At 39.1% G+C, this 15,968-nt stretch overlaps 1 protein-coding gene across 15 annotated transcripts in view; it reads left to right on the top strand.

Annotated features, from left to right (window-relative positions):
• GPHN (gephyrin) overlaps positions 1-15,968 on the top strand; it is a 452,278-nt gene that overhangs the window by 132,981 nt on the left and 303,329 nt on the right. The window lies entirely within an intron of this gene.

The following is a 15,968-nucleotide window of genomic DNA, read 5'->3' as shown; positions in this document are numbered from 1 at the left end:
ATAATATACTAAACCTTTAGTAATAGCCTTCTCTCTAACATAGCTGCAAAGTTCTATCCCTAGCAATTGACGTTTATGCTCCCAAGAATCAGTTGTATTTATCCCAAACTACTTTATTCCAGTAGAACTTTTATTATAATTACTGAATAAAATATTAAAAACTGTTGAAATAAGAGAGTGAAATATTCATTGGCATTAAAATGAGCTTTAGAATTATAAAATTAAGTTACTAAAAACTTTTAAAATTATGTATGACTAAATTATTTATGGGGTAAAATCATAAAAATATTCTAATGATGGTTACATAAGTAATTATAGATAATTAATTATTGGTGTGGCTAACTGAAAGATACCTGATGCTGACTTTAATAAGAAGACCCTTACTTAGGGAAAAGCCTTAGCTTCACATCAAAAGATTGGTAAGTAGATATTCATTTATGTTTAAAGTAATATGTATAAGGTATTTATTGTTTTTATGATTTCTCAACTTAACTAATGTTATTGATTAATCCACCAACACACATATTGAAATAGACAGGTTTCATAGTCAATGAAACAAATATTTCTTTTTCTAATGATTCCTGTTTTATTTGCTGTGTGAAACATCAAAAAAGATTTTGAATATTAAGCAACTGTGAGGATTTTCTTTACATTATCATTCCTACTTTTCCCTTCTTTTCCCCTTTAGTTGTTGTCTTCTGAATTTTTATGCTTTTGTATTCAGTGAATACTAGCAACTCTTTGAAGCCAAAGTTTGGCAATTCCTTCTACAATACTAGTAATAATTAACATACAACCCAAATACTTTGTTCATTCTTTTATTGATAATTTATGTCTATAACTGTGTCCATATGTCTATAAATTTATGTCTATAAATGCAGGTCAAAATGTGCACAGTATTATCTCTCAGATTTGAAGTGTATTCTACATATCATCTAATGAGATGACAAAAGCATTATGTTGAAATAGGTCATTGGAATCGTAGCCAAAATATATGATTTCTAGGGCTGGGTTCAGTGTTAGCTGGGATGACCTTGACAAGGCATTTATTTATATTTTTTTAAGTATTAAAATGGAGGGTTAAACTAAGTTACTTCAGAAAATTTTTTCTTTTATAAAACCTAAACAAAATAACCCAAGCAAACCCAATCATCTTTTTATATATTATGAGTTATTTCAGAAGGCTGGGGTTCTGATTTTTGACTCTGCAAGTATTATTACACTGATACCAAAATCAGGCTTATAACAACTCTGATTTCCCAATCAGAAAATGTAGAAAGGACTAGCATAAAAGTAGTAACCATAGTCTTATGGATCCTAAAATAAGGGAAATACATTAACTTGGGGGGAGGGAGGGAGAATTCAGTGGCTTTAAAAAAAATAAAGATAAAGTTGATTTATAATAATGTCAACGTGTACTTCTTTTTTGGTAGCAGGAGCAAAATAAATGAAAGCTTAACAAATCTCAGTAAAATTCTAAATGTCATTGGCTGCCTTATATTTTATCCATGTAGAAAATCTGATGATTAATTCTAAAAATAAATGAGTTTCAGACTGGACTGAACATGTTCTAAGACTTCTTCATTTTGATCCTTTTGACTTGTTTCCCTATGTTACTTTTACTCCTAATTGTGCTATGTAGTTTTGGCTTAGATTCCAGCAAGCCAGGCAAACTGGAATAATTGTCCTGAAAATAAAGTTTTTATACCACTGGTCTATCATTTGTCTGGCTTTCTGATTTTGTTGGCCTTGGAGCAGAATTAATTATATCTTACTTTGATATCATTGTCAGATATGTATTTATAGTATTCTCTTTTTTTTTCTTTTTAGAAGTATAATTTACATAAATAGCAGAAGAACAGTAATTTTGATATTGAAAAATTTGTGGCACTGACATTTTTGTCATGATCTTCTTAAGGTTCTTAAAAGAAGCATTGTTCTATAGTAGATTGGTCTTGTTTTCTTTTATGTTCTTTTCTTTTCATAAGAAAAACAAACTCTGGTTATAGGACAGATTAGGGTACCTCCCTCCATTTGTAAGTTTGTGGGTATTTACGAATCATATATTGAGAACCTGAGGTCTACAGCAGTGTTTTTCCAAGAGTTGTGATCTTGGGCTGTCTACATCAGAATCACCTAGAATGCTTGTTTATAAAGTTTATTTCTGACCTTCATTCAAAGCCTATTGAATCAGAATCTACAATGATGAAATTCAGGAATCTGGATTTTAACTAGCTCTCATATGGCTCAAATATCCACTAAGCTAGAGTAGTGGTGTCTGAAATGGGTTTCATGCACTCCAAGTACAGTTTTTTGAAATCTTTGTGACAGAGACTACAACTTATTCACCAAAATCCACTGTCCCTTCTTCCTTCCTAATCTTCCTTGCAGTTAGGTGGGGCCATGTGCTGACTGCCAGCCAATGGAATATGAGCTTGCATTATATGTTTGCTACTTCCTGACCTGGCCCATATAAACTTCTGTGCATATTATTCCATGTTCTTTTGTACTCTGACTTACTAGGATTGAGATAGGCATAACAAGCTTAGAAGCCAAATGTTGAAAATAATAGAGCCTTGTCATTGAATTTGGGGGGAGATATTAGAACATCTTAGCCTACCTTCTCTATTTAATATGGAAATATTTTGTGTTGGTAAGAAAATGTTAAAACATATTTACCTGAAATTTTAGAATATAAGCTTTGCCAATGTTTAGTATAGATATTGTCACTGGCATGCAAGTGTATGGTAAGGTATCCCAAGGGCAAAGGATGTTCCGTGATGTAAAGGGGTTCACATGATACCCTCATTTGTTCATTTGCTTTCAGTTTATGGGTACCCTGGTAAAGTGGATTTATATATTCTATTATATAATTCTGATTGCACTAACTCTTACAAAATAGGCAAGTGACTTTAAAAGATTCCTGCAAATATACCACAGGTTGTAGATAGACAATACTGATAATATAATCAACAAGAAAATGGCAGAGCTGAGTCTTATAGTTTTAGCAGGATACTTTTTTTGTAATCACATTTTAAAGCTTTCAAAATCAAATCTAATCAAAGGTAAGCCAATGATGATTATAAATACTATCTACATATATAAAAGGCTAAGTGACCATCCGACCATCCAAAGAGCCAGTAGGTGTAATACGTACTGAACACCAGGGGGCAGACACTCAATGCAGGAGCTGCAGAGCTGCAGTGACTTGGCAGCTACGGTTCTCGGGTGACACACCCTGAAACTAGAGAGGAGGGATCCCGATTCCTCTTGGGGCCTTGCGATTCCACCTTTAGCTGTGGGTTATGTTGTTGCTGGTGCACTGTCGGCCCCAAATCTGGTTTACTGCACACTTGCATTTGCTTTCCACACCCTGTGTGACAGCAACTTTGCAGAGTGCCCTCTCTCACTCCAGGACCCCTCAGGGGATGTCAGAGAGCCAGTTTTGGCCTGATCCCTACAGTCCAGGCCGAGGGACCCCACCTGCAGGAGGGACTCCACTCACTCGGCAGAGACCGGGGAGGGACCTTCAGAGGTGGCTCCATCCAGCCCGTCTTGCCCAGTCCTGCCCTGCTAGCCACCTTCTAATTAATTTCCTTTCAATGTTCACAAATCCGTGCACTGGGTCACTAGTTATAAATAAGGATTTATATTCACTTTTTTGAACAATGAACTACTTTACCTTAAGTGTATTTTATATATTGAAATATTACCTAATGACAACAGTATATTAATATAATTTATACATAAATACACATACATAAACTGTGAGTGCATGCTAAACATTTTTATAGATATAATGGCCAATCAAAAATATTTGAAAAACATTGATCTAGATCTACACAATTCAGTATGGTAGCCATTAGCCACATGTTGCTAGTAAGCAGTTTGAAGGTGGCTAGTCCAGATTGGGATGTAAGTATAAAATACACATTGGACTTATATAAAATATCTCTTCAATAATTGTTAATATTTATTACTTGCTGAAGTCATAGTCTTTTCATTATATTGAGTTAAATAAAATAGACTTTAAAATTAATTTTACCCATTTATTAACAGTACTAGCATGCTGTACATACTCTTCTGTACTTTAAAAAATTTTATATAGTTCATAAATAGTGTTCTATATTTTTACACTTAGTACTGCCTTTTTCTTTTACAATAGTTGCATGGTATTCTATGTATGAAATACTGATTTTTAATTAATGAGTTTCCTAATGATGGACATTTGAGTTGTTTTCAGTTCTTCGTTATAAACAAATCCTCATGAATATCCATGTTATGTGTTTTTGCATGCATATGCAAATACAGGTTAAATTATAAATTAAAAACCTGTAGTGCATTTACACTATGGAATACTATGCAGCAGTAAAAAAGAAGCATCTCTTACCCTTTGAAACAGCATGGAGGGACCTGGAGATTATTATGCTAAGCAAAATAAGCCAGTCAGAGAAAGACAAATATCACATGATTCCACTCACATGTAGGATCTAATGAACAAAATAAACTGAGGAACAAAATAGATCCAGAGACATAGAAGCATGGAACAGACTGTGGAACTCTGAGGGAAGGTGGGGGTGGATGGGTGGGTGGATGGATGGATGGATGAATTGGTGGGAGGGAAGAGATCAACCAAAGAACGTGTATGCATATATGCATAACCCATGGACACAGACAGTAGTAGTGTGGTGAAGGCCTGGGGTGGTGGACAGGGACAGGTTAGAGGGGTCAATAGGGAAAAAAGAGGGACATGTGTAATACTTTCAACAATAAAGATTTAAAAAGTGAAAAATAAATAAAAACATTAAGTAGGGGGAAAAAAGAGTGGAATCACTGGGGCAAAGATTCATGTTCATTTAATAGCCATCAACAAATTTCCTCCATCTGTATAACTTATAATCTCAGTAGCAATGTATTGTAGAACCTGTTTACCCACATCCTTGTTAGTACATTCTTAGAAAAGGTATTTTCTTGTTAATCTGAGATGTTTCCTTTGTGTCGATTTGCTTTGCTTGTAATTGGAGTGACATTGGTAATCATTTCATATGTTTAAAAGCCATTTATATTTCCTGTTTGTTCCTGACCTTTGCCCATTTTTCCATTTAGTTTATTTTTCCTTATTGATTAACAGCTATTTCAACATTAATCCTTAACCTAGTAGTGTGTTGATACAGTATTTTAAAGTTTATCATTTACCTTTTGACTTTCTGAAGGTATTTTTTCTATGCAATGTGTTTCCTTTTTATTGAAGTATAATTAGCATACAATATCCTATTAGTTTCAGGTATATGTCATAATAATTTGATATTTATATACATTATGAAATGATTACCACAATTAGTCTGGTTACCATCTCTCACCATATAAAGTTATTACAATATTATTGACTGTACTCTTAATACTGTACACTAGAGGCCCAGTGCATGATTAAATCGCACGCAGTTAGGATCCCTAGGCCTAGCTGCAATCAGGGCCATGTCCACCGCCCAGCATCGCTCCCCCACCTCTGTGGCCCCTGCCCCATGAACTTCCACGCTCACAGCCCCCATCCCGCGAGGCTGCTCGGCCTCAGCCACTGCCGCAACGCTCTTTTGCCTCAATGCCCTACGAAACCCATACTCTCATCTCCTGCCCCTCTCCTCCACCTCCGTCCACTGCCCTGCCCCGCAATGCTCCTCCGCCATCCCAGGAAGCTCCATGCTCACAGCCCTGCCCCGCGAGGCTCCTTGGCCTCCGTGGCCCCGCCATGCTGTGAGAGCTGGACTAGTCCTTTGGTCATTTGGGCCCACAGCTCCCTCCTCCCGCCGCCACACCATGGGCAGCTGGGGGCCCACAGCTCCCACTCCCTCATCTCCCTAGCCTACTGTTCGGTTGTCTGTGGGTCGTGACGGCACCTGGCTTTTTATATATATTAGAATTGCATCCCCCATTAATTATTTATGCTATAACAGGAACTTTGTACATCTTTTTTTGTGTCTTACTGATTTGTTTTTGTTAGAGCGAGGAAGGGAGAGAGAGAAACATCGATGTGAGAGAGAAACATTGATCTATTGCCTTCCATATGTGCCAGACCAAGGATCAAACCTGCAACTGGGGTCTGTGTCCTGACCTGGAATTGAACCTGCCACCCTTTGGTGCTCCAAACAACTGAGACAGCACAGGAACTTTGTACCTCTTAATTCCCTTCACCTTTATCACTTTTCCTCTTCTTCCTCCTCACTCTGCTAACCACCTCTTTGTTTCCAGTATCTATGAGCTTGTTCTCTTTCATTTATTTATTTACTAGAGGCCCGGTGCACAAAAATTTGTGCACTGCCGGGGGTGGGGGGGTCCCTCAGCCCCACTTGTGCCCTCTCACAGTCTGGGACCCCCTCGGGAGATAACAACCTGCTGGCTTAGGCCCGCTCCCGGGTGGCAAAGGGCAGGCCCAATCCCTAGGTGCAGCCCCTGCTCGGGCTCAGAGCAGGGCCGATTGGGGAGTTGGGGCGCCACCCCCTGTCATGCACAGAGCAGGGCGGATAGGGAGGTTGCGATGCCACCCCCAGTCATGCTCAGGGTAGGGCCGATTGGGGGGTTGAGGGACTGCCCCCTGTCACACTCAAGACAGGGTCGATGGGGAGGTTGCGGCGCCACCCCCTGTCACTTACAGAGCAGGACCGATCAGGGGGTTGGGGCGTTGCCCCCTGTCACACACAGAGCAGGACCCATCAGGGGGGTTGGGGCTCCGTACCCTGTCACGCACAGAGCAGGGCCGATCAGGGGGTTGGGGAGATCCCCCATCACGCACAGAGTAGGGCCGATAGGGGAGTTGGGGCGCCGCCCCCTGTCACCCTCAAAGCAGGGCCGATCAGGGGGTTGGAGCACTCCCCCCTGTCACACTCAGGGCAGGGCTGATGGGGAGGTTGCAGCTCCACCTCGTCACACACAGAGTAGGGCCCATGGGGGGTTTGGGGCACTGCACCCTGTCACACACAGAGCAGGGCTGATCAGGGGGTTGGGGAGCTCCCTCCTATCAGGCACAGAGCAAGGCAGATCAGGGGGTTGGGACGCCTTCCCCAGTCACAAACAGAGCAGGGCGGATAGGGAGGTTGTGGCCCTGCACCCTGTCACACACAGAGCCGCAGGGCAATCAGGGGGTTTGGGCGCTGCCCCCTGTCACACTGATCCTGGTGCCGGGAGGCCTCGCTGCTCCACTGATCCCGGTGCTGGGAGGCCTCGCGGCTCCGCTTGACACAGTGGCAGTGAGGCCTCGCTGCTCCGCTGATCCCGGTGCTGGGAGACCTCGTGGCTCCACTTGACACAGGGGCAGTGAGGCCTCGCTGCTCCACTGATCCCAGTGCCGGGAGGCCTTGCGACTCCACTGATCCCGGGGCGTGAGGCCTCGAGGCTCTGCTGATTCCGGGTTCAGGAGGCCTCACGGCTCCGCTGATCCTGGTACTGGGAGGCATATTACCCTTTTACTCTATAGGATAGAGGCCTGGTGCACGGGTAGGGGCCGGCTGGTTTGCCCTGAAGGGTGTCCTTGTTAGGGTGAGGGTCCTGCTTGGGTGCCTGGCCAGCCTGGATGAGGGGATGATGGCTGTTTGCAGCTGGTCACACCCCCATCAGGGTGGGAGTCCCCACTGGGGTGCCTGGCTAGTCTGGGTGAGGGGCTGAGGGCCGTTTTCAGGCTGGCGGGTAACTGAAGCTCCCAACCTCTCCTTTTTTTCTTTTTTTTTTTATTCTGGGATTTATTTACCTTCTATGGCTGTCACTGGAACTGAGAGCTGGCTTTAGCTCTGAGGCTCGGCTCCAGCTCTGAGACCTTGGCTGCTGAAAGCAGGTATCTGGGTTTGTTTAGGTTCTCTAATTGAAACACTGTTGCACCTCCAGCTCGGCCGGCTGGCTGAAAGCATGGGGTTTGTTTAGCTTCTATAATTGCAACATTGTGTGCAAGCTCAGAGCTGGGCAGCGGCAGGCAGGGAACCTTGGCTTCCTCCTTCACTGGAGCAAGCAAGCCTCCTGTTCACTTCAGCTGCCTGGCTGCCGGCCGCCATCTTGAGTGGCAGTTAATTTGCATATCACCCTGATTAGCCAATGGGAAGCGTGTCGGAGTTACGGTTAATTACCATGTTTGTCTATTATTAGATAGGTTTTTTTTTTTTTTTTTTTTTAGATTTTACATATAGGTGACATATGGCACTCACCTTATTTCACTAAGCAAATACCCTCTAGGTTTACCCGAGTGATTTGTTGCAAATGGCAAGATTCCATTCTTTTTTATGTCTGAGTAATATTTTATTGTGTATATACCACATCTTCTTAATCAATTCATCTATCAGTGGACACCTAGGTTTTTCCCATATCTTGACTATTGTAAACAATGCTGCCTCGAACATAGGGTTGCATATATCTTTTCATATTATCATTTTCATTTTCTTTGGATAAATACTCAGAAGTGGAATTACTGGGCCACATAGTAGATCTATTTTCAGTTTTTGAAAGATCTCCATGCTGTTTTCATAATGGTTGCACTAGTTTATAATCCCACGAACAGTGCATATGGGTTCGTTTTTCTCTACATCATTGCCAACACTTGAAATTTGTTGTCTTTTTTGATAACAGCCATTCTGCCAGATGTGAGGTGATTTTCATTGTGGTTGATTTGTATTTTCTTAATGATTAATGATATTGAGTTATCTTTTTATCTATCTATTGGTCTTCTGTAAGTCTTTGGAGAAATGTCTATTCAGGTCCTCTGTCCATTTTTAATTGGATTATTTGTCTTTCTGATGTTGAAATGTAATATTTTATATATCAATCCCTATGGGATATATCACTTGCAAATATCTTCTCCCGTTCAGTAGGTTGCCCCTTTACCTCGTTGATGGTTTTCTATGGTGTGAAATGGCTTTTTACTTTGATGTTATTTATTTTTGCTTTTAGTGCCCTTGTCTGAGGGGACTGATTCAAGAAAATATTGCTAGCCCTAACCGGTTTGGCTCAGTGGATAGAGCGTCAAGCCTGCAGACTCAAGGGTCCCAGGTTTGATTCCGGTCAAGGGCATGTACCTTGGTTGCAGGCACATCCCCAATAAGGAGTGTGCAGGAGGCAGCTGATTGATGTTTCTCTCTCAGTGATATTTCTAACTTTCTACCCCTCTCCCTTCCTCTGTAAAAAACCAATAAAATATATTTTTTTAAAAAGAAAATATTTCTAAAACTGATGTCAAAGAGCTCCCTCCCTATGTTTTCCTCTAGGAGTTTTACTGTTTCAGGTCTTATATTCAAGGCTTTAGTCCATTTTAAATTTATTTTTTATATGGTGTAAGATAGTGACCCATTTTCATTCTTTTGCATATAGCTGCCAATTTTCCCAATACTATTTATTGAAAAAACTGTCATTTAATCCCCATTGTATATTTTTCCTTGCTTTGTCATAGATAGTTGACCATATATGTGTGGGTTTATTTCTGGGCTCTCTATTATATTCCATTGATCTACAGTGGGGCCTTGACTTACGAGTGTCCCGACTAACAAGTTTTTTGAGATATGAGCCGTCTCTCAGCCGATTTTTTGCTTTGAGTTGCGAGCTAAAATTCGGATTACCAGCCAGCTTCAGATACCCCACCACTAGTTGGCGCAGCGAACATCACAGTGAACGCCACAACATCAGCCCAGCATCACGTGTCTCACTCGTTCACTTTTTATTTGACATACAAGTAATTTGAGTTACGAGCTCTGTCACGGAACGAATTAAACTCGTAAGTCAAGGCCCCACTGTATATATTTGTTTTTGTGCCAGGATTATACTATTTTGATTACTGTAGCTTTGTAGTATATTTTTAAATCATTAAGCATGATGACTCCATCTTAGTTTTTTTTTTTTTCAAGATTGTTTAGTTATTCTCGAGGGTTTTTGTGGTTCTATACAAATTTTAGCATTCTTCTAGTTCTGTGAAAAATGCCATTGGTATTTTGATGGAGAAGCCATGTATCTCTATATTATTTTGGTTTACTCATTTCTTTTTACTTTTCAAATTGAGCTACTTGGAAAAACTTAAATTACAATGGATCTGGCATAAATTTCCTTTGGGCTGTGCTAACCTAGAGTTTAAAAGCACTGACTGGGGAATTAGAAGCTCTCAATTTCCCACACAGTTCTTTTTTTTTTTTTAATCCGTCTGAATAATGAAGATGACACATCTTATTTATAATTAGAATATAGCTCAAGTCTGAACTGATAATTTTTGTGTCATTGTGAGAGATTAATATATTAATGAAATTAATGGGGAGAACTGTTGATTTTAGGAGTCTGCTTAGAAACTTTCAAGTGCTACCGAACCTTAATTGTGTCTATCTTTTACCATGTTTCTATGGACATAGCTATAAAATTATTGCAAACAAATTTGAGCTTAAATTGAGATTTTTACCAAACACTTGTGATATTGCTAAATGAAAGTCTTCAGAGGATTACTTAACACTTGAGTAATTCTGCTGATTGCAGTAACATAAATAATTGCTTGTTTTTAATTTATGGTTAGAACAGTTCAATGGGGTTTTAAAAAAATGTTTGCCTTAATTTAATATCATGTGCCACTACTGTGTCTGTTCAATGGGACTTACTGATTTGTCACAAATATAGATGAATTCCTGTACAATAGTTACTGTTTACTTGGATACAGATACAACTTAATTTTTAAAAAACTGACTTTAATATTTTTAACTCATATTTTCAGTGGAAATGTACTTTTAAATGGAAATAAGTGGTTTTGTCTTAATTTCATGTTGAACCTCAAATTGTAAAATTTCTTAGAGTAATACTGAATGAGCTACTTTTTGCTATATACGATGTGGTCCTTGGTCCAGCAGCCTTAGCATCACCTAGGACCTAATAAGTTATGCAGTACTTCAAGTTCCACATCAGATCTACCCCTTCAAAATTCACATGTTAAAGTATAAGAAGTGCTGTTCTTGATACCCCGGTTTTAACCTGTAAATCTACATTTCTGCTGAGACTGCCACCTAGTGACAGATTTATAAAATTTCTTCCACTAAGAAATCTATTTTTTTCTTTCTTCTTATCAAAGTAGTAAAATAATTAATATAGAAATGAAGAGCATAAAGTTAAAAGGAAGATCTTCTCCCACATCCAGTCCTGTATCAGTTCCCTAAAGACAGTCATTTTTAACTGTTTCTGATTTTAGTTGTTCTTATGATTACTTTCATTACTAAAGATGATAGTCCTGTTCCTTTGTTTCTAAGTCTGTTAAATTTAGAGAATATTTATAGACTTCTTGTTATAAAAGGTGAGGAATTGATTTATGCCATCCCATCTCTCTCTGCCCTTTTAAAAAACAATTATGTATGTTGATTTAGTTCTTTGATGAGTCTTTTTACTTAACAATGCACATTCATTTCTCCTAACATAAAGTTTAGACAGCCTATCTTCACAGACTAAATCGTTCTAATCATATACAAAATCTACAAAGAATTAAAAGAAAGGATAATTGGAAGGAAGGAAACAAAATAGTTCCAAATTCATTCAATTGTACAAGTAAAACCTTGATACTGAAACCAAAACCAGCAAGCGAAGTACAGAGATTAATTATAGGCCAGCATCATTCCCAAAGAAAGATGGAAGTAATCACACAGAGTAAAAGTTAGCCAACAACATATAGAATGTGTAGAAAAGATAATATATCTATTGGCTAGGAGTTCCAGAAATAGTGTGTTGTTAGTCTTTAAACTGGGCCAAAAGAAAAGAAGGCCTTCTAGAATGCTACCAAAAAAATATTTTGGCTGGTGAATGAATAAGAGAAGTAGGGGCGGGGTTTCACATGCTGAAGCTTACCTCAGGTCCTGACCTTTAGGTGTTTCTCCCCACCAACTCACCACAATTATAATTAATTAATGTTTGTGCAATTATCTGCTAAATGTCTCCTTCCCTTTATTATAGAGGCCTGGTGCATGAAATTTATGCACTGGGGGAGGGGGAGGAGTCCCTCAGCCCGACCTGCACCCTCTCGCAGTCCGAGAGCCCATGGGGAATGTCTAGGATCCCTTGCTCCTTACTGCTCCTTAGTGCTGCCACAGAGGCAGGAGAGGCTCCTACCACCACCACTGCTCTCGCTAGCTGTGAGCCTGGCTTCTGGCTGAGCGGTGCTCCTCCTATGGGAGCGCACTGACCACCAGGGGGCAACTCCTGCATTGAGCGTCTGCCCCCTGGTGGTCAGTGTGCATCATAGTGACCAGTCATTCTGTTCGTTTCACCGTAATGGTCATTTAGGCTTTTATTTATATAGATTGTGTTAAGTGCTGTGATTGTCTATCTTTTTGTTTCCTCAATCCCATACATTATCTGGCTCATTATGGTTTTTTTCAAAACAGTATTTGTTAAGTATATTAATAAATCTGAATATTTAACTAAGTACTTATGGAGAGCTTATAAATTTATCATGCATGTAACATGAATATGAATTGCATGTTTATGTGGCATTAATTTACAGCTCTTAGGGCTTATTTAAAGTTTACAGAATACCTTAACACTTTTCTATTATTTGTTGTCACAATAATCCTGTGAGGTAGATGGTGGTATTATTCTGTTTTATAAATAACCATTGTGGAGTTTAAATAAATTATTTCCTGTAAGGATTTATAAATGACAGATCCTAGACTTTAATCATTGGTTTTTTACTATTTCTTGGATTCTTATATTAACTTTTATCGTATGCTCAGTTCTTCATTGACTAAGGCATGGTTACAAAATTAAGGTACAGCCCAGGTGGGCTGGCTCAGTTGATTGGAGTATCATCCTGATCAGAGCACATACCTAGGTTTCTGGTCAGCGCATGTACCTAGGTTGCAGGCTCCATCCATGGTCAGGTGCCTCCCAATCAGTGTTTTTCTCTCACATCGATGTTTCTCTCTGTCTCCTCCCGCCTTCCCCTGTCTCTTAAAAATCAATAGAAAAAACATATCCTTGGGTGAGGATTTTTAAAAATTAGGGTATGTATAATTATTACTAAAATATGCAAATAAATGAATACTTTTATTTCATATGTACTGAGAATAGTAGTCATCCTTGATAATGAGCATGAAATTGCATAAATCTAGATTGTGTTCATTTAAATCTGAATCACATAAATGAAAACAGCAGTCGTATTTCTAAATTAATTTTATAAAGCAGGAATAGAAATTCATGGTAATCAATGAAGAAATAACACATAGTGGTCTTTGCACTACCTAAATCAGTTATTTTCTTGCTTGTTCTATTAATACTTGAATTCAGCTCATTAAATTTTCTATTATTTTTCAAATGAATGCAATCTGAGGTAATACAAGGAAAGGAGATGGAAACTGAGTAGAGCAAGACATGTTAGGTGAGAGTGGGTGTGTGTGAGATGGGGGTAGGGTATCCGAGAAAAACAATGAGGATATTAAAACATAAAACTTAGTGTTATGTTTATTGATAGAATCTTCAAGAACTACCGGTATTTATTATATAAAATCATCTTTTTTGAGAAAATATGTAAACCTTATCTAAATGACTAATAAAGTATGCAGAAGTGTGTGTATACTTGTATAAAAAGGGATATCTATTTTTACATTTACATATATCATTGCTTTTATGTGCACAAAGATTTATTTCATGGTAGGGAGGAATACTTTTCACTTATACTTTCTTAACTTTGGAATTTTTTTAATCATGTGAATGTATTTATTCCAAAAAGTAACTTAAATGAAAAAAATAATGATTTCATAACCTGATGGAAGAAAACTATAATCGTATTGATTTTATGATTTTTCAATAGAATTAGCCTGGGAAGGAGACGGGAGCAGGGAGGAGGGGGAGGTCTTTGCAGGGGTAGAGAAAGGAGGACATTTGTAATACTTTCAATAATAAAGACACATTTTTTAAAAGTTTTATTTTTTTAATTGGTTCTTAGCAATTTGATATTAACCATGATTTTTTTTTTTTAGATTTTTGTGGTCCACTTGATAATAAAAAATTATTAAGTAAGGTATTGAATATATTTTAGCTTTATTGAGGTATAATTGAGACATACAAAATTTCATAAATTTAATATATACATCTTGATGAGTTTGGGATTTTGCATATAGCCATGCTACCATCACCATAATCAAGCTTCCCAATATAGCCATTACCTCCAAAAATGTCTTCTCATAATTTTGTGTTGTAGTTGTTGTTTTTTGTTAAAGAACACTTAACATGAAATCCATCTTAACAAGTTTTAAAATACACAATACCATATTGTTAGCTATAGCTATTATATTGTACAGTAGATCTCTAAAATTTATTTATTTTGCAAAACAGGAACTTTATACCTATTGAAAAACAATTTCTCATTTTCCCTTCCGTGGAGCTTCTGGCAGCCACTATTCCATTCTCTGCTTCTATGATATTGACTATTTTAGATACCTCATATAAGTGGTATCATGCAGTATTTATCTTTTTGTGACTGTCTTTTGTCACTTAGCATAAGGTTATCTAAGTTCATACGTGTTGTTACTAATGGCAAGAATTTCTTATTTTTAAGGCTTAATATATTCCATTGTATGTATGTACCACATTATCTGTTGGTGGACATTTGGATTATTTCCATAACGTGGCTATTCTGAATAATGCTGGAGTGAACATGGTGCATATATCTCTTCCAGATCCTGATTTCAATTCTTTAGGATATATACTCAGAAGTGGGATTGCTGATAATATTATGCTTTATTTTTAATATTTTAAGTAATCTCCATACTATTTTCCAGACTGGCCATACCATTCTACATTTCCACCAGCACTGTATAAAGATTCCTTTCTTTCCACATCCTACCTAATGCATCTCTCTCTTTTTTATATATCACCAGAGGCCTGGTGCACGAAATTCATGCATGGAGGGGTATCCCTCAGCCCGGTCTACACCCTCTGCAATCCAGGATCCCTTGGGGGATGTTGGATTGCCAGTTTAGGCCCGATCCCACAGGGATCCCACAGGGATTGAGCCTAAACCTGCAGTCGGACATCCCTCTCGCAATCCGGGATCGCTGGCTCCTAACCACTTGCCTACCTGCCTACCTGATCACCCCTAACTACCTCTGCCTACCAGCCTGATGCCCCTAACGGCTCCCCTGCTGGCCTGATCGCCCCTTAACTGCTCCCCTGCCAACCTGATTGACCCCTAACTGAGCCTCGGGCCGCTGGGCAGCCACCATCAGCGGCTTGCTTGAGTCTTGGGCCGGCCCTGGGTGACTGGGCAGCCGCCATCCCCGGCTTCTCTGAACCTCCGGCTGGCCCTGGGCAACTGGGCAGCTGCTATCCCCAGCTTGCCTGAGTTCGCAGCCACCATCCCCAGCTTGCCTGAGCCTCAGGCTGGCCCTGGGCAGCTGGGCAGCCACCATCGGCGGATTGCCTGAGCTCACAGCTACCATCGTCGGCTTCCCTGAGCCTTGGGCAGACACTGTGGCTTTGTCTGGAAGGACGTCTGGACGGTCGTCCGGAGTACATCTGGTCTAATTAGCATACTACCCTTTTATTAGTATAGATCAGTGATGGCGAACCTATGACACGCGTGTCAGAGGTGACACGCGAACTCAATTTTTTGGTTGATTTTTCTTTGTTAAATGGCATTTAAATATGTAAAATAAATATCAAATATAAATCTTTGTTTTACTATGGTTGCAAATATCAAAAAATTTCTATATGTGACATGGCACCAGAGTTAAGTTAGGGTTTTTCAAAATGCTGACACGCCGAGCTCAAAAGGTTGGCCATCACTGGTATAGATAGCCTTCCTAACAGGTATGAAATGATAACTCACTATGGTTTTTATTTATATTTCCCTGATGATTAATGATGTTGAACATTTTTAGTAATGGTGAGTGCTTTTTCATATACCTGGTGACCACTTATATGTCTTATATGAGGATGGTCTCTTCATGAACTTTGCTTATTTTTTAATTGGATTATTATTAGTA

This window comes from Myotis yumanensis, unplaced genomic scaffold, assembly GCF_028538775.1.
Source record: "Myotis yumanensis isolate MYYU_CA2020_CCGP unplaced genomic scaffold, mMyoYum1.0.hap1 SCAF_1, whole genome shotgun sequence".
NCBI classification, from domain to species: Eukaryota; Metazoa; Chordata; class Mammalia; order Chiroptera; family Vespertilionidae; genus Myotis; species Myotis yumanensis.
This window is presented reverse-complemented; position numbering and strand designations above follow the sequence as displayed.